This window comes from Euprymna scolopes, chromosome 14 (genome assembly GCF_053919585.1).
Source record: "Euprymna scolopes isolate OS-2025 chromosome 14, ASM5391958v1, whole genome shotgun sequence".
Lineage (NCBI taxonomy): Eukaryota > Metazoa > Mollusca > Cephalopoda > Sepiida > Sepiolidae > Euprymna > Euprymna scolopes.
Genome location: NC_136495.1, coordinates 14,279,853 through 14,300,988, shown reverse-complemented (window position 1 = coordinate 14,300,988; position 21,136 = coordinate 14,279,853).

Sequence of the window (21,136 nt, the reverse complement as noted above, 5' to 3'; positions counted from 1 at the left end):
ACCGAAATAAAAACTTATATATATATATATATATATATATATATATATATATATATATATATATATATATATATATATTTGTTTATTGTTATATAAACATGCTCACATCCCGCTGCTACAAATAGCCACTTGTTTCAATCAAACAACAGATATCATCAGGCAGCGACTTGACTATTTAAAAGTTCAATGAATAATCAGGTTATTCATTGAACTTTTGAATAGTCAAGTCGCTGCCTGATAATATCTGTTGTTTGATTGAAACAAGTGGCTATTTGTAGCAGCGGGATGTGAGCATGTTTATATAACAATAAACAAGTATTATCAGCTCTTTTTATTGAGCACTATCTAACAACCTCGTTGAATTCATCAGTCCATTACTTTTGAATATAAAAAAACCCGAGTATATATATATATATATATATATATATATATATATATATATATATATATATATATATATATATAACTTGAGTTCCTTCAGCCGTAATCGAAACCAAAACTAATGAAGAATTCTCGATAAAATTATTTATATATATATATATATATATATATATATATATATATATATATATATATATATAAAATAGATGACTTGAGTGCCATCAGCTATAATCGAAACCGAAACCAAAACTTTTGTAGAATTCTTGGTAAAATTATTTATGACAAGAAATGAAAGCGCATAACAATTAAACGATCCGGGTGACACAGAAAATGACACACGCTATCGTATTAATATATAGATTGTTGAAAGGGAATTACCAAGGCTTTTAATTATAAATTCTACGTTGCACGCAAATACTCTAGCAAATTATAGCATTTATAAAAATAAAAACGATACATTATTAAAAGAAAATAATTAAATATGTAAATGCACGCATTATTAAATTAATTTACACTAAAACAATTCGAAGTTTGAAAGAAGTATTTCTAATTATCATCTATATACTAAAAGGATAGCGCATGTGTTATTTATTTTGTGTGTCACGCTTACTTCCGAGTGATTGTCGTTTAATTGCTATGGACTTCCATTTCGCGTAAAAAATAATTTTACCAAGAATTCTTTATAAGTTTTAGCTTCGATTATAACTGAAGGAACTCAAGTTTATATATATTTTCAGAGGTTTTTGTTTCGGTTTCGATTCAAGCTAATGCATAAAAGTCATATGGATATATTTTTTATTTTTTTAACTAAAAAAAATTTTTTTTTTTACATTTTCACCCCAAACAAGGGTCATTGCCAGTTTGATATAGCAGACTACTATTGGGGACACAGGCTACAGGGGGTACTGTGTAGGGAGTTGGGCAGCAAGATGTCGGTTCACGTTGCGCTTGAACTTCTACGAGTCAGTACAGTTGGGGAAGCAGGGACCCGGAAGGGAATTCCAAAGTTTAGCTGTCCTGGGGAAGAAACTACTGGATTAGAAGGCTTTTTTACATCTAGGGATTTCTACTGTGAAGGGGGGAGATTTAGCTGCTTGTCGGGTTTTAGGGGGTATTTACGTCGAGAGGGCACAAGTGCTTGGAGTTTGTTAGAGCATTCACTGTTAAAGTACTTGTAGAACAGGAAGAGGGATGCAACATTTCGTCGATGGGACAGAGGCTGAAGTTTAGCTGACAGTTCAGGATCTATCAGATTGGCGACTCTCTTTTGAACCTTGTCTAGGAGTGAGAGAATAGTGGCAGATGCATCAGCCCAAATATGACAACAATACTCCATACATGAGCGCATGGTGGCCTTATAGAGGTATAGGATGCTTTCGGGCGTTAGTAGCTTTCTCGCACGGTAGAGAGAACCGACCTTCTTCGCAGCGGTCCTGGCGATACCCTCAAGGTAATTGTTCCAATTTCTGTTTCCTGAGAGCGTTAGGCCTAGGAGTTTAAAAGATGTACTTTCAGATAAAGAGTCATTGGCCATTGCTATTGGTGGTAGAAAAAGTTTCTTGTAATTATTGAAGGAAACAAGTTTAGTCTTGGCAGCATTGAGTGTGACCATCCATTTTTGTCCCCATTCCACTACAGATCGGAGGTCATCCTCTAGTGTTTCTGCCATTTCTTTAGATATGTGTTCATTTGTTTTCCTATCGTGTCTGTTATAGAGCATAGTGTCGTCAGCATATATACCCATCTCACAGGCAATTTTTTCAGGGAGGTCATTTATGAATATTAGGAATAACAGAGGTCCTAGGATAGATCCTTGAGGCACTCCCACATTTATATCATATTATTTAGATGTACGACCGCCGAGAACAATCTGGATTTTTCTCTTATCTAAGAAGGATTTAATTATGTTATGTATTCTTCCAGTGATACCATATGATCTGATTTTCCTGAGAAGATCTTCATGCCAAAAAAGCTTTAGATATATCTAGAGCTACCGCTCTACCCTTCCCCGCTTTGTCAAGTGAATGATATATACGTTCTGAGATTACAGTTAGGATGTCTGCTGTAGAACGGGCTTGCCTAAATCCATATTGTTGGTCAGTCAGAAATTTAGCATCTGTAAGGTGATGGACTAGAACTTGGTTAATTATGGTCTCAAATATTTTGGCGAAAAGTGGGAGGAGGCTAATGGAGCGATAATTTAGTGGGTCAGTTCTTTCGCCAGAATTTTTGAAAACTGGTACCACGGAAGCAGTGTTCCAGCAGGCAGGAAAGCAAGATTCATTAAGGCATTTGTTGTAAGGTTTGGAGAGAACTGGAGCTACTTCGGCGGAGCACTTATTTAATAGCACAGCCGGGATGAGATCAGGTCCACATGCTTTTGCAGTGTCAAGATTTCTTATGATAGCATGCACCTGAGAAGGAGTGATTTTCAGATTGTCCAGTGTGGCATCTGTCCGCAAAGGAAAGTAAGGGAGTGGGTGATTAGAAGGGTTCAGTGTGGAGTTTGAGGCAAACCGACTGGCAAGCATGTTAGCCTTCTCGGTTGCTGAGCAAGCAACTTCATGATTGTTGGATAGTGGGGGAATTGTTGATTGCCCATTATTTACTACACTGTTGTAGATTTTCCAGAAGTCGCGGGTTCCTAATTTCTGTGCTTCGATGCGTTTTTGGGTGGTTTCAGTAAATTCTTTCTTAGCTGTCGCTATTTCTTTCTTACAGTTACTTTTGGCTTCTATATACTTCTGCCTGTTTGAACTGGACTTATGTCGGTTAAATCTACGGTACGCATGCTGCCTTTGCGCGATGGCAGCTGCATAAGTAGAAGTAAACCATTGGGGGAGAGTGGGGCTTGCTATAAAATTTTCGTGTGGGAATATCTGCTTCAATTGCTGTTTTGAATCATTCAGTGGTCTCATTTTGCACTGTTCAGCAGGAAGTGAAAATATATTTTGCCATGTGGCGTCCCTGATGAGATCCCTGGTGGCTTAGAAATCGTAACTTCATAATATATAAAAATCAATAGAACATAACTCTATAATAATATATACGAAATCTGCAAGACTTAAAATATATTTAAGCGTATTTTATGACCGGGCTACGCCGGACGTCCCTGCTGGCTTAGATAAATACTTTTGCAGTTTGAACAAAAGCTACAATATTAAGGCATTTCCATTTACGTTGATCACCTACATAATGCCAAAATAAATATATGAAAGATTCCGCTGAGTAATTTCCAGTGGTCTCGCTAGTTGTTAAATATTTATTGTAGATCCCCATCGGGCATCAATTGCAATAGATGGCTCTCGTCTAGGGGAAGCTCAATGTTTTGATAAGCTTTTGGGCTTGACCTTTACTCCTGACCTGAAACGCAACACGTACATCAAGTTAATTGCCAAGGTCGCTGGAAAAACGGTAGGCTCCTTCTACCGCTCCAGTAGATATCTCCCTACTGATGCAATTCTCTATCTTTATAAAAGCCAAGTACGTCCAAGGATGGAGTACTACGGCCACATCTTAGCAGGAGCTGTTAAAACCAGCATATTCTGCCTTGACAGAGTACAAAATAGACTTCGTGGCTTAGTGGGGGATGCCCTTTTCTCTTCCCTGCAATCTCTCTCCCACATAAGAGACGTTGCGAACCTGTCTTTGTTTTATAGTTACTTCCATGGCAAGTGCTCCTCTGAGCTCCAATCTCTGATCCCTCCTCGCCAATCTTTCACAAAAATGTGAACACAATAGAAAAAAACAACAGTAACAAGGGATAAAAGGAGAAAAGAAAAATAGGAAGTGAAACTAACGCCATAAAAGATGAGGCCAACGACAATACTTGGAAATGGCTACAAAAAGAAAATCTAGACAGAACAACTGAATTCCTTATAGCATCCACAAAAGATAACGCAATTAGAACCAATCGCATCAATGTAAGGATCTTGTAAAACACAAGAATACAGCAAATGCGGATTCTGTGGATAAAGAGCTGAAACAGTAAACCGCATAAGCAAATGCAGCAAACTAGCCCAAAAAGTATAAAAAAATAGACACGATCAAGTGAAAAAGGAAGTATGCTAGAAATTACTCATACAACTTATATATATGTGAGGGTGCGAATACAAATAATACGAACATAAACCATGTAACAGTACTTGAAAATCAAAATAACAAAAATAAAAACAACAATACTTGAAAATTAAAATCACAAAATCTTATGCGACATGGATTTACAAACGAATAAACCCATCCAAAACGGGATGTAATAATTAACAAGTAGAAAAAGTTCTGCCAGATTGTAGATTTTGCCGTTATAATAGACCACAGAATGAATATCAAGGAGACAGAAGCAGAGCAAATACACGGAACTGGCCAGAGAGATCAAAGGGATATGGAAGATGAAGAAAGTTAAGATAACACCATTTACTAGAAGCAATACCTAAAACTTTCGAAAAAAGAATTAGAGGCATTGAAATCAGAGCGATGGCTGGTAAGATACAATGAATAACAATAATGAAAACAGCTGAAATATTAAGGAAAACCCTTGAATGTAGAAACTGATGAACCGCCCCCCTAAGTAATGACACCTCACAATTTCTCCAATACTATTGCTACACTATCCCTTTGAATACTGTACACAAAATAACCCTTATCCCTGAGTGGCCATTGGGCAGTGATAAGTGGTGAACTCCATGTAAAAAAAAACAGGATGCAGAGGCGCTATATGGAAACTGCTACAGAGTTAAAACTAAACAAACAATACATGGAATCATGAAAACTTAAAGTGTAGAATTGTAAGTCGCCATACCAAATAAACAAGGAGAGTCAAGGAGGGTGGAAACACCATTGGGAGAAAGCACCACACATACCTCCTATGGATGAGTGCGAAGATATCCACCGAACTCCCAGTGAAGACCAATGATCGTTACAATCGAGAAATCAATGGTAAACGACTATAGCGATTTGCAAAGCGGTGGTGAGTACTAGAAATCTGGGGAGACTTGTTGTCACTCAGAGCCCAGGAAACACCACAGGTTGTTTTTAAAGAGAATTTTTTGATGATGGCCTGTGTGAAAATGCCTAGTGAGTAATAATAGATTTTATTCGTTGGAGGAAGAAAGCTTACACGTTTTGTGTATTTAAAGTTGATCAAAATGAATAATTATTAACCGCATTAAACGGCATATTACACTGAACAGACAACTCTGACATTAAAATATATAATGTATAAGGTATTAATCGATCAATGATATATGTATGAATATCATATTTGATGAGACGTTATAAATTGTATAATTTAAAGTCAGAGTTCAATGATATATAAGGTATTAATCGATCAATGATATATGTATGAATATCATATTTGATGAATCTATTGACCTTATAAATTGCATAATTTAAAGTCAGAGTTCAATGATATATGCCGTTTAATTCATTTATTATTATTTATTTCAATCAAATTTAAGTACATAACACCCACGTGATTTCTTCCTCACACGACCAAATTATGTAATAATAATAATAATAATAATAATAATAATAATAATAATAATAATAATTATTATTATTATTATTATTATTATTATTTTACGTATGTACACATATAGTACAGTAAGATGAGATAATTTACTTAAACCAAAATTGGAAGGGTGTCAAGTAAAAGATAAGATCTGTTATTGGTTATTTTTTGTCAACTCTTGATTACTATATCGATATCAGTCTTTGTAGAGCCGTACTTATTAGTAACGGTGAGTCATGGACAAAAATAACCGAAATGGCTTCTTTGACCTAGGCTCCCTGGACTCGACAGAATCCACAGACCCAGTTGGATTATTCATACGGCATAACATTACCCTAAATCGAGGGCTATATAGAGACGACGGCTTGATAGTTAAGGACGTCACAAGCATAAAATGTAACGGACTTAGAAGAAAAATACATAAAGTTATGAAAAATATGTGCCTTAAGGTGGAAATTACCAGCAATATTAAACAAGTAAACTTTCTGGACGCCACCTTTTATTTAGCTACCAATACTTACAAACCATACATCAAAGAAATCGCAAACCCCGCAAATATCCTGCCATGCTCCAACCACGCACTCTATTATTAAGCACATACCTAAATCAATGGAACATAGAATAGATAATGACTCCTCAAATGAGGAGATATTCAACAGATACAAAAATATTTATAACAATGCAATAAAAAATAGCGGATACAAAAATGCCGACATTAAATACAATAGAAGTAATATAATTACGACTAGATATAATCGAAGTAGAAAAATAATCTGGTTTACCCCCCTTCAATCTAATGGTAAAACAAATCTTGGAAATAGGTTTCTACATAAATAAACACTTCCCACCAGGGATACATACTACATAAGATCTTTAACAAAAATATCTTTAAACTTAGCTTACAACTATAAAACAGCATAATAAGAACTACGGATACTAATAATAGTGATAACAGAAAAACCTTCACTTGCCAAAGACCGACCGAATGCCCACTAAGCAATAATTGCCTCAAATCTTCGGTGGTATATCAGGCTAAAATATGCACCGTAAACAACCCAGAAATAGAAAAATTCTACATTCAGCATCTTAATGACCTTTAAAAACTGATTTTACGGCCATACACAATTAATGAATAATAAAGTATATTCTAAGGACATGTCACCCTTGGTACACTGTTAATGGAAGCGAACAAAACACCTTTAGTCGAATGCAAAATACTTGGAAAATCGAAAACATGTAATCATTAATTTTACCCTGTTATTTATGTTTAGCGGAGAAACAGGAGTTTCAAGGACCGTGAAAAATATTATATGTAAAAGTTGAATCGTCTCTAAGCTGATAACACTTTGGAGGCTATGCTTTAATTAAGATGTGAAAAAAAAACGAATAGCGACCCCTTCATAGTAGTAACACCATAATTTTTAACCCTTTACTCCCAATATCTTAATTAATAAATGAACATAAAGAAGGGTTGAAAGGATACAAAGTAGTTCCAATACACTACAAATTAATAACTATACATACTGAAACAGACACACCTCTAATTAATAACTATACTCACCGAAAAGCATCGAAGAATAGTTTAGCATAAATAACTTAGCTAAATTTAGGAAGGAGCCATCCTTTCGTTATCCCTCAACACCGTCTCACGCGATACCGTTTAACGGTATCTAAACGAACAGAAACACAATATGCCACCAACTGGATAAAAATGAGTGCACTTTGCTTACTTAATCGTTTTAGGATGGTGAATTATTAACTAAAATAATCTATGGGTCTAGCACGCTTGTATTATCAAAAAGCAGCGTTACATAAGGAAACCGACCACATAATGGATCCCAAACGATAACAAAGTACTCTAACTAGTTGGCTTTGGGAACGGAATGCCCCACTAATATAGACAAATATCTGCTACTAGTAATTTTAGTCGTCGTGTGCAGTTGTTAAAGTATAGAATTTTAGTATTGTTAGCTAAGATATTTCTAATGTCGGACGACATAATTAAAATCATCATTAATCAAGTATACATCCATAATGCAATACCGCTTCCAGCTATAAAATCCTAGTTCATTGAAAAGTTACTATTAAAATGCACCACACAAGTTCCCCTCACTGACCCTAAGGGAAAAGACATCCTTCTAAATAGATGGCGTCTCAGTGGGACCACCTCTAGGCCCAACATTCTTATAATACTATATGACCCATCTCGAAAATAAAAACCTTGGATAAAAACCTCATTATCTATGGCCGATATGTCGACGACATATTCATTGCAGCCGAATCAGTACAAGGCATTAAAAAACTCAAACTCAGCCTAGAAACACACCCCGTCCTCAAATTCACCCATGAACCAAACATAAATAACAAAATATCATTTCTCGGCGTATTAGAAGATTTAAGCAATCCCACTAAATACACAACTTCAACATACAAAAAAAAAAAAAACTACCAACAATAACGCAATACTCCTAAATTACTATAGCGAATGCCCAGAAAAATATAAAAGTGCCTTTATAAAAAATTTGGTCCACCGCTCATACAATGTAGCATCAACCCGACATATTTTTACAAGAACTAACAAACATAAAACAAACCCTAATAAACAATAACTTTCTCAATAAAATTATTTATAAGCACATAAAACTCTATTTAAACTCACTCTACGATGAAAAACATAAACCTAAACACTAACAAAAACGACACTATCAAAGAATACTTTAAAAACCAACTATACACTGACTACAACACATGAAGAATAATAACACACCTAATTAAAAGATACACCAGACGCATTAATCATAACAAAAAGATCAAACTAATAATATTATACTAAATTTAAAACCTCAAATTTAATAATTAAAAACAATAACAATACTAACACAACACTAAACACCATTAAGTGTATGAATTTATTTGCCCCTTCGAAGAATGTCTCCGAACTCACTCTAAACACTCATATAATGCATACATAGGCCTCACCACAACAACAGTCTTCCAACGACTAACCCCATCATTTAGCTAACAATAGTGCCATAAAGCGACACTTAACATCCCATGGTAAAAACCTACAGTCATCCGACATTAAAAATATCTTAACTAACAATACTAAAATACGTTAACAACTGAACACGACGACTAAAATTACTAGAAGTCATACTTATAAAAAAAAAACTACAGCCCTTTTTAATCGGATCTCATGTAACACCGAGACAAATATACTAACAGTATTTAATAACTAACAAGAAACTAAATAAATAAAATAATGATAATAAATATAAAATAGGAAAATCGAAATTAAAAATAAAACTAATTCGCCCCTAACTTCATAACCAATAAAAAAAATTATAAATACAAGCCTAAAATAAAAATAAAAATAAAACGGTAACGACAACAATCGCCCCTGATGATAGAAAGCGCTTGAGAAGAATAAGGCTGAACAATAACTTTTGGGCGGCATTTTATACAACAGCCAGATTAAATGTAAAATACCGCTCGGCGAATGGAAAAGATATCCAGAAAAATTGGAAAACGAATAATTATGTCGTGTTCAACCAGACGTGCTTGAATAATGACATGCTATCAAAATATAAAAATATATGCTATTATGTACCCGTTTGCATGCTTATGGTCTAGAAAACCGATCTCTATAACGAAGCATATAAACCTATAAAATATATTTATACTCTAATATTGAAGAAAGGATAACTAACCCAATTGAAAGAATGATAACCATCGAAATTAAGTTTATATATAGATATGAAAACCTTTGCCGCTGCAATTACTTCAGACACCGCGGTAGAGTGAAAAATGACTCCCAGCATAGCGCCTTTATTTAAATCACACAAATAGGCTTGTATATCTATTAACTGGCTGTTAATTTGACTATATGAACATATATCATGTAAATAAATAATTTGAAAACAAGAAACAAATGCACGGATAAACAAAGCGAAGAATAAAATAAATAAATAGAGCGTATCAATTAAATAGATAGATAATGAAGTCGTCACCAGAAAAGAAAAACACCTAAAAAACCTAAGACAGGAAGCTAACTGCGATGAGGGTATAATATTATTTCAGAACAAAGCGAAAAGTAAGGTCAATAAACAACCGCCAATTAAAATGATACTAATACCTCCCCACTGCTACAGCTTGCCCATATGGGATCGTAGTTTCCCCTCTCCTTTCAGACTCAACCCTATTCCATTCTTTAACCCCAGTCTCCTCCAAAACCCCTATTGCCCACAAAGTACACATCCCACTTTCTTCCAGAGCGTAAACCACGCCCTGTGCAAAAACCGAATGTAACGCTGACTCCTGTTTCAATATCGCTCCTCTTTTAGTCTGATGAAGTGGTCTCTTTGAATTGGATTTCACTGAAACATGTATGCACATAGTTAACCAATAATGTTATAAAAATAAACAGATTATCTATGTATCTATAATATAAAGCTGAATTTCTCTCTGTGTGTGTGTGTGTGTGTGTGTGTGTGTGTGTGTCTGGTCACGAATAGGCCCCTATATGGTTGACTATTTAAAAAAACTGATTACATATAATGATAGAAGATGTATCGAGACAAAGGAATGGTATGTTTGATCCTGCAAAACGGTGGTTCATTAAAATTGTGGGGTCTGAGTTCGCGCCTGGTCCACAAAGTATGGAAATAAAAAATTTAAGAATTAAAAAAAAAACGTTTACAAGTGTTTTTGATATAGATGTACATGAGAATACTTTGATAATATGTTTTAACAAATAGGGATGGTATAATAAAATTGTGGGGTCTGCGTTCGCGCCTGACCGCAATAGAATGGAAATAGGCACAAACTTTAAAAAAGACTTTTCATATCTATCTACTTTGATAATTATATTTCAGTTTGAAGAAATATAGTATAATAAAATTATGAGGTGTTCGTTCGCGCCTGATCTCCAATAGGATGGAAATACGTCACAAAGTTTAACAAAGGTTTTTAATATAGATCCACAGAATATTGTGATAAGTGTTTCAGTGTGAACGGGTATGGTATAATAAATTATGGGGTTTATCTATTTTATTTTTACTTTCATCATGTTTTGCTTTGGTTTTGATACCCCTGAATTGGAAGCTATCTCTTTACAACCCTTCTTTTTCATAACCTATCATACTTTAATAAATCAGAGTTCAATTTCTGTAGGCTGGTTTTTAACCCAGTCAAGGACGGGTACTTTTGCTAGTATATATATATATATATATATATATATATATATATATATATATATATATATATATATATATATATATATATATTATGAGTGGAACGATAAAGTTGTCTCTCTAAAGAAAACAACACAACAGATTTATGTCAAAACATTTATTGAAAAAATTATGTAGTAGAGTTGGCATAATTTCAATGTAACCAATCACCGCTCTGCTGCAGGTCCGGAACCGGGAGCATGCCTTTCCACAAGCGCTGACGGGAGCTAGGCGAATATCTGGCAGCTTGCCGATTTGATTTATTGCCACCATCTTTGTTCAACATAATAGCTCAACACTTTACAAGAAAAAGTATATAAAGTAATATCCTTTTGTTTATATTACAGTTTTGATTGTCGTCAGTGTCGTTCTGCAGATGTTCCGTACGACATAATATTTCAGAAAAATATCTCAAGGCCAATATTAGTTGATGCATACTACTGGATGCTAGCCTCAGGCAGTGTTATGCGGAGGACAGGCTGTTGCCTACATAGCACCCCCCTCCAGGTCTCTGAGGGATCCAAAGGAACAGTGAGACTGTCACGCTTTTGTAGAAACGCCGTCGCAGGACCTGATAGAATAAAACTGTAGGTAACACATATTTACTTATGAAGCCTTTGCCATCGCTGAATTTTTTTAATTACATTTTCACCCCGAACATGGAACATTGCCGCTTTCGTGTAGGGGGCTACTATCAGGAACATAAGCTATTAGGATACTATGTAGGGAGTTGGGCAGCAAGATGTCGGTTCACGTTACACTTAAACTTCTGCAAGTCAGTACAGTTTGGGGAAGTAGGGGCCCGGAAGGGAATTTCAAAGTCTAGCGTTTCTGGAGAAGAAACTACTGGAGTAGAAAGCTCTCTTGCATCTAGGAATCTCTACTGTTGTCTCTTTGAATTGGTGGGATTTAGCTGCTTGTCGGGTTTGTCGATGGTATTTACGTCGTGGGGCACCAGTGCTCAGAGCATTCACCATGAAAACACTTGTAGAACAGGCAGAGGGATGCAACATTTCGTCGATGGGACAGAGGCTGAAGCTTAGATGACATTTCAGGACCTATCAAGTTGGAAACTTTCTTTTGGACCTTGTCTAGGAGCGAGAGACTAGTGGCAGATGCAGCAGCCCAACTATAACAACAATACTCCATACATGGGCGAATGGTGGCCTTATAGGAAAAACACGCATCACTTCTAGATCTGTTTCTGACCACAGTTCCCGATGATTGTATAATAAGTATTCCCTGTGCAGGGGTCGGCAACTCATTCGACCCTATAGGCTGGATCACGCGTTATGGCTGGTCGCAGGCTGGTCAAAGGTTATTAATGAAAAATCAAGGAAAATTGCATATGCAGACCAGTATCATTTTAAAACCGTAATGAAAATAAACACTGACAAATCAGAAAAAAAAACAAAACAAAAATAAATCTAAAATAAAAAAAAACACCTAATCAAAAAAGTTTTCCTTAAAAATACGTCAAAATACTTCAAAGTGAAAAAAATCACCCGTAGCAAAATGGATGAAAGTATTATGTGTATATATGAACTTGTTATTGAACAGATAAAAACATGGCCGATTGAAAGATTCGAGCAACTTACATAAGTTACAAAATTACCGGAATCAGACTCTGTTTTCGTCTTGAGTGTTATTTTCACAACGTTTCAGTTGATGTAACCCCCGATTTTCTTATATCTTATCAATAAGGAAATCTACATGGAATTTCGCACGGAACTCTTTATTTATGTTGAAAGAATGAAATAAAACCCGACTGAGACAACATTGTACTTTTGAAACTCTCCGCCGGTCGGTTTATTGGTCAAATCGACTCAGTTTTTGCTTTATGTTTATGGTGTTTTTACACAGAATGAAAGTGGTTGGGGTTTGGTGATGTTTTGCGGTCATAATATTCAAATTCATTTGGGTTGATCAGAGGACGATAGTAGCATGCATTTTGTTGAATTCGAAAGTTTCATCTCTCATGTTAAAAATAGTCATTGGGAATCAGGCTCGTGGGCTGATCATTTTGCGAGACAGATGCGGCCTGTAGGCCATCGATTACCGACCCTGCCCTAAAGCAGCGTACGTTTGAAATCAAGGTTTATCTTCTGCTATATAGACTGCCTTCCAGAGCTGATGAGCTCCATCTATTCGAAGCAACTAGTTATGGCGTCAGTGACCCTCTCCAGACACTCTTTTCTGAATATAGTGATAATCAAAATGTAATGATACTAAACCTAATGTTTAGAATACTTACACCAATTTTGTTCAACATCCATTAGATGATGTTTTATTTCAGCAAATATCTAAAATTTTAGTCTTCGGCTTAAGAGGTTTTAAAAAAATGAAACTCGGGAATCTTCCTTCATTGGTTTCTAATAATTATGGATAAAATTCAATGCAAATCTGAAATACTTGACTTTTAAAATAGGACATTCTATCAATATTATATTTCATGCACTCTTTTATCCCCCACAAAAAATAAATATTTTTAATTGATGCTTAACACCTATTTATCTCCTTTGCATAGAACTAGATCAAACTAAATATAGTCCACAATTTGAACCCTTTACGCCTCGCTTACGTGTTCCAAAAATTTTATCTGATGCTACAACATCAGACTGTCAGAAGATACTGCTTCCTGACCTAAAATGCACCAACATTATTGCTTTTTCTTTCTCTTTGCAAAACTCAATTATGTTCTGCAAAGTTAAAAACAAAAGAAAAATAAACACTATTTCTTTACAAAACAACCAAACCAAACGTCACGAATAAACATTTAAAGATATAAATAATTTGAAGCATAAAATTTTTTACCAAAATTACCGGAATCAGACTCTGTTTTCGTCTTGAGTGTTATTTTCACAACGTTTCAGTTGATGTAACCCCCGATTTTCTTATATCTTATCAATAAGGAAATCTACATGGAATTTCGCACGGAACTCTTTATTTAACCCGCAGAAGTAATATGCCCCCATTCCGCCATCATTACCAAATAGAAGTCTTTAATACATTCGATTGTACTATTAGTACAGTATTAGTATTGAGGATTGGACCTTCAACCTCTAGAAGAGTGTCACTTAGAACTGAATTTTACTTAGTACTTTATTTGTTATGTTACATGATAAGGGCTGTCCCCTTTTCATGTAAGTATAAAAATGGAGAATTTAGTTTAAAATGAAAATGAAACAGCATAGACGAAATTCGAACCTCGTAATCTATTTCTAAACTAGATTACGAGGTTCGAATTTCGCATATGCTGTTTCATTTTCATTTTAGACTAAATTCTCCATTTTTATACTTACATGAAAAGGGGACAGCCCTTATCATGTAACATCCCTCCCTTCCATATTTCACAAAAAAAATGTATGCATTTTTAAATTTAGTACATTTTTTTTATTTTTACATCTACACAACCACACGGCTAGAAAGATCAAGCTAAAAAAACACAAAAAAAATCTCTTTCAGTCAGCCCTTCACGGCCGACTTCACAATTATTTATTTATTTATAAGATCAGAACGTTTCTGATCTTCGTGGCATTTACTTTTTTTTTGGGTGTAGGGTCTTTACCTATGATTCACATCAGCTATTTTCCAGCCACCCATATGCCGCAGACTAGAGGTTTTCACCTTTCTCGAAATGGACGACTTCCTTCGTCTCAAAAGTGTTCTGATCTCTCTTTCCGCATGGTTAGTCTTATCAAGTATGGCTTTGTTTTTTCTTTTTTATTCAATAACTATCTTTTACGGGACATACCAAAGCTCATATACTTAAATCTTTGTGGTTGGCTTCAGAAGTTTAAGATATACCGTTTTTTCTCTCATACTGATTCACTCGGATTCCTTGCTTGGATTCTTGAAACTTCGACGAGGATTTAGAAATATCACCCCTAACTAACACCTTTTTCTGCGCCCAACACCTTAATTGCGCCTAAATTCTATCTAATTGCCCGATTTTTTTGTGATTTTTCTTTTCTCTCACCAGACCTTCCAAGATCCAGCAGATATATCCCACATTCATGCATCTCTAAAAAAATACAAGGTTATATCTTTCTTGCGTAATCTACGGCATATTTTTGCCTGTCTCTTACTTCATTAAGCTATATGTGATTGCCTCGGGACTACCTCTCATCGGTTTACTGGTCCCCTTAAGAATTTTCGTATTCTTTCCAACGCCTGTTTATTAATTAAGCCAAGACTTACTACTTTGCTTGGAGTCGGTACGTGCAACCAGCTTATTTTAAGCACTTAATTAACCAGGTTCCCAAATTTTTCGTATAGAGGCACATCTTGTGCTTATCAATCCCTACCAAGTCACTTTTCTTGGAGAAAAATTTTTTAGGATCTCTAAAAAAAACCCAACAAAAACCAATTGCTAAAAGAAAAACATCTTTCTTACGGCTTATCACATCTAAAAACTCTCCAAATACCCGTTTACGTAATTTTAATTCTTGTCCCCTTCTAAAATTCTAACTGAATCTGTAAGCCAACCATACGTCTTAACTAGTTTTATTTTCACCTAGACTGTTTACATCTAATGTATATTTACGGATAACTTTGAATTCTTGCTGTGAAAATCAATAACATTTTACATACATAAGACAATTTACAATATTTGTTCAACATCATAAAAACATTTTCATTTTAAACTAAATTCTCCATTTTTTTATACTTACATGAAAAGGGGACAGCCCTTATTATGTAACATCTATACCACATGGATTCGTGCAAAATAAGATTTCTACCCGAGCATGGCTGACAGAAAAAGAGCATGCTATCCTGTGGATTTAATAAGGGTTCAATTCGACAATTCCATTCAGATTCACGAAATCGGCTGAGTTCCACAATATACAAGCTTGGAGGTGACATCGGCCGAAATGTTGTAGAATAATTTTGCAAAAATGAGAACAGTAGTCAGAATAATCGAAATAATCCAAATTATCAGCAGCAACCTGAAAAGAAAATCCAGAAACTTATGTAAATATTTCCCAAACATTAAAAGGAATGGATTACATTTCTTTTTTTCAAATCTCTGGGGGTGGTTCACGTGTCAGTTAATTTTGTGAAATTATAATTGAAAAATCGGGGAGTGTTTGTTTATTTATTTATTTCGGAATAAGGGGCTTCTGCGCAAAGGCTCACGGGAACTTCATTTGGTGAACGTCCTTGGAGTCGTTCTAAGACAGATGTTGTAAATATATTTTAAAAACTCAGCATGCACGAACGAACAGGCTGGAGAAAGATGTGTGTGTGTGTGTGTGTGTGTGTGTGTGTGTGTGAAGGAGAGAGAGAGAGAGAAAGAAAGAAAGAAAGAAAGAGAGTAGGAAAGTTAGTAATGGTGATGATGGAAGTAAGTGCGGAAATTTCGATGGATAAAAATAAATCCTAAAATATTGAAAAAGTAAAAAAAAGAAAAAAAAAATCAGAAAACCCTGCTGTTTTTCATTAGGTTGGATATTAATGCAAGGTAATATCATGATTTTATCGCAAGGAGTATCGATCCGTTCGATTGAGACATGTAACCTTAAACCCAGCAAGTGGTCTTCCCCAATCGACTCACTGAAGTTTTAATGCTTCCAGCAGACCTAATCACAAACTGTTCAGAAGAAAATCCAATATCGTACATCAGCGTCGAAACGTACTTCGTGCACCTGACTCACTCAATCTTCTTCTTTTGCTCTTTCTATTTGCTTTAATAGAAATATATTAAAAAATGAGGAATTAGAAAATAAGTATTTCGATGCTCTAATAAGTCCGATGTTTCATTATAATGGAAATTCCATCTAAATCTATTGCTTCGTATTCTCAAACGTGTACTTGAAAATCTGAAATATTAAGTGTATTATCTTATCGACAAAGCACAGACAATTAATACCACGATCCATGCGGATTTTCCCTCACCTAATAAAACCACAAAATGTGTTTTATCGCTATCGCAACCCTAATATACGACATAAGAAATATGGACTGACCTTTTTTAGGGGAGAAGCTTATTGCGCATCTACAACGTGGGTTATTTAGTCTGACCCTCAAGAAATGACGCCCATGCGATTATGGGCGGGAGGTCATTAGTTTTTTTGGGATTAGTCAAATTCATAGAAATATTTTCAGTGAAAAAGATTTGCAGGTTTTACAATTACATGTGGGAAAAGCGAGAGACATTGTCATACAAACAAGGTTTTACAATTACATGTGGGAAAAGCGAGAGACATTGTCATACAAACAAGGTTTTACAATTACATGTGGGAAAAGCGAGAGACATTGTCATACAAACAAGGTTTTACAATTACATGTGGGAAAAGCGAGAGACATTGTCATACAAACAAGGTTTTACAATTACATGTGGGAAAAGCGAGAGACATTGTCATACAAACAAGGTTTTACAATTACATGTGGGAAAAGCGAGAGACATTGTCATACAAACAAGGTTTTACAATTACATGTGGGAAAAGCGAGAGACATTGTCATACAAACAAGGTTTTACAATTACATGTGGGAAAAGCGAGAGACATTGTCATACAAACAAGGTTTTACAATTACATGTGGGAAAAGCGAGAGACATTGTCATACAAACAAGGTTTTACAATTACATGTGGGAAAAGCGAGAGACATTGTCATACAAACAAGGTTTTACAATTACATGTGGGAAAAGCGAGAGACATTGTCATACAAACAAAACAAAATAACGATTTAAGACAATTTATAAACAAAATAGGATAATAGATATATGTTTAAAATAGAAGATTAGCTTAGACGCTAGAGGAAGTCTGGATCGATTAAGATCCGTGAGTTAAGAAGTTAATTTATATATTTTTAAAATAGAAGATTTACAGTAATAGGAAAACATAGAATGTTTATGAATATTTTTAGAGTTCTTGTAAAAACAAATGATTCATTAGCTTAGACATTAGAGGAAGTCTTGATCGATTAACAAAGATCCGTGAATTTCTAGAGTCGGGAAAATCTCATTGAAAACTTTTCTTTTCAATAAAAAAAATTATAATTTATTGAAAGTTGTCAATATTTTTGTTTGTTTTTGTATTAGTAAAATACTTAAGTCAGAAGGATTGAAAATATTTCAATCAATAAAGTTTAACAGATTGACAGACGATAAAGTGATGAGTTGTGCGTGTGTGTGTTTTAATGTTTGTGTGCGTGAGTGGAAGGAAATGTTGCAGAGACGAGCAACAACAGAGTCATACATCGACATCATTCGTAGACTCGGGTCGGCTGGGTTACACTTGTTAATTGAAGAAAAATCTGGCTTCTAAAGAATTTAGGTTGCACTCAGAAAGACGTATTTAAAAAAATTCCGAAAGTTTTCTGATTGGTTCAAAATATAATTTGTTTTATTCAGGATAATGTATTTGCAGACGATATGCGTACAAACGCGATTATGTATTTTGATTTTGTACGTCGATGTGAAAACATCAACGCTACAGAATCACTGATAAACTTCACAATCTTTTCCGCACTCCAATTAGGGACATTTAAACTTCAATCAATGTCTTACTTATCTAAGTTTTAATAATGAATGTCCAACAGTCTTTCTTTTATCGCTGTTCAATGATATGCGTGTCTACATTGATTATTGTTCCATCATTGTTATGCAACGTTAGCGCATGTTCTTAGCAAGAAAAAAATGTAATTCGATTTAATTCGTTTGATAATTTATTTGCGTAAACAAGAATAATTTTCCAAAATATGCTAACTTAAGAAAAAGAGAAGTAACTCTTTATTGACGAACACAAAGTTACTCCCCTTTATTTTACTTTTCATCTTTTGTTTTAAATTGTAAGAAAAATGCTTTTTATGTTTCAGTCGTGTAAATTATTATTAAGGGTAAAATATTATGTCGGCCAACGACGGGTATGGAAAGCTAGTGTTCACTAATTTCGACAATAATTATAGCAATGATTTCTAGCCGTGTTGTATAAAATGCTTCCTTAACACTGAATCGGCTTTGTCAAATATACTGTTCTTATACAAACACTAATAAATCTTAACAACACCATTTAGCAAAGTGTAGATTAGAGTGGTCATTTACACTGCGGATGGTATGGTAGGCTTATGGAGATACTATTTGATAATCGTATTCATTATACACGCACATGAAAGGAGTAAAGACACCCTACAACATATTTCATATACATTTGTAACGTGTTATACACGTGTTATAATTTGTAGATATAGTTGCATAAAAAACAAAGACAACGAAAGAACTCGACTCATTTTTTTTTCAGTTGCACAAAAAGTAGACATTTATTTACAGGTACTTCTAGAATAACACTTTTTCTCTTGTGCAAAAGTCCTCTGGTACCTCAATGTGCTTAACAAGATTGCCGTGTCGAACACGTGATACTCTGTCTTTGTCCGACCGTGTTTAGGACACGTATTTTTTCCTTCTCGGTATCGTTTTTCTTTTTTCTAATCTTTTTCGTTCCTTCTTCCTCGCTATGACGTCACCTCGTACACAACTCAGTCATTTACAGACGTTGACTGTTGCTGCTGCTGCCATACGCGTGTCCGCTCTCTGTTACACATTTAATGTCAGCTTCCCTCGTCAACGGTCAGCACTCAGAGCTGTACAAAGTACTGTATAAATTTGAAACACTGATAGTTTCTATTTATTGAAGTTTCTTGTTGTTTCAGATATCATGTATGTATGACACGGGCAAAACAAATGTTAGGATTCTCAGACTTAGAGGAGCCAAGGGTTAATCTGAAGATGAACTTAATCACTGTCAAATCGCGGCAAACGTCAAGATTCCTCTTTCTCTTTTCCATTGTTTACCAAGTGATTGCCGAATTAATTAAAGAGAGGGAATAATATAATCTCGTCTAGATTTATAAGGACTCTTCAATATCTATCTTCTTTATTAATTATAATAAGGGTGTCTATTTACTTTTTTACGTCTATATCGTTTATTGCGAATAAAAGCTAGTGCTATCAAACTCCAATCTCCGAATCGGGAAGGACATATAAATAAAGATGAATTCAGCGAAACTTTGGAATTTTATTTTTATAATCTTGCTAGAAGCTAGGGACTATTTTCATAATGACAACATAGATAAAAGTTACTTATTGTGCGCATTTATAGAAATGAAACGAACTTCTATGTATGTAATGAAAACCGTCTTGCGAAAGAAAAACTAAAATAGTTGTTATAAGAATTATTGTATAGAACATGCTGCATATAAATATACGTGTGTATGTAACCGATGCTAATGTCGTCTAGTGGTTGTAAATGTTCGTTGTGTGTGTGTGTATGTGTTCGTGTTTACACATTCAAACAGAGTTCACGTAACATGGACACGGTAAAAGTCATTAGTTCGGGACAGGTTCAACAAACATGACAGATAAGCACACAGTGGCCGCTTGATAACACACTAATCACCTTTAGGTTGTGGCCCCCTTCGTCTCCCGGAGACTGCAAGGAAGCATTTCACTGTGAAGCAGTAACATGCAAGAGAGATATATGCTCAGTCCGCCCGTTAAATCCAAAGTAGCTAAGCAGCGGCTTGGTTCCCATCGGTTTTGTCAAATAGCAAACAGGATCCTGAACAGAAGCGTGCGTTCTATCACAACCATCATTAATGGACCTGATGTCATCTCGTTAGCATAAAACAAAGCCAAACTATTTGCCAAGAACTTTGCAGCTAATTCTACTTTATGCGACCAAGACCATAAACTCACAGTATTTCCTCCTGTAAGAAACAACACGCTATGCAACATATATATATATCCGTGCTTGATGTCGCTAAGCTAATCAAGAACCTTGATTCCAGTAAAGCAACTGGCCCTGACGGCATTCCAATTATAGTGTTGAAAAATCTTCAACCAGAAATGACACCCATAATTACAAAACTGTTTAAACGTTGTCTTAAGGAGAATTGCTTCCCAACACCCTGGAAAACCTCATCAGTTTGCCCTGTATTTAAGAATTCAGGTGATAAGTCATCTCCCTCTCAGTACAGACCAATAAGTCTCCTGTGTTTCATGAGTAAGTTGCTGGAA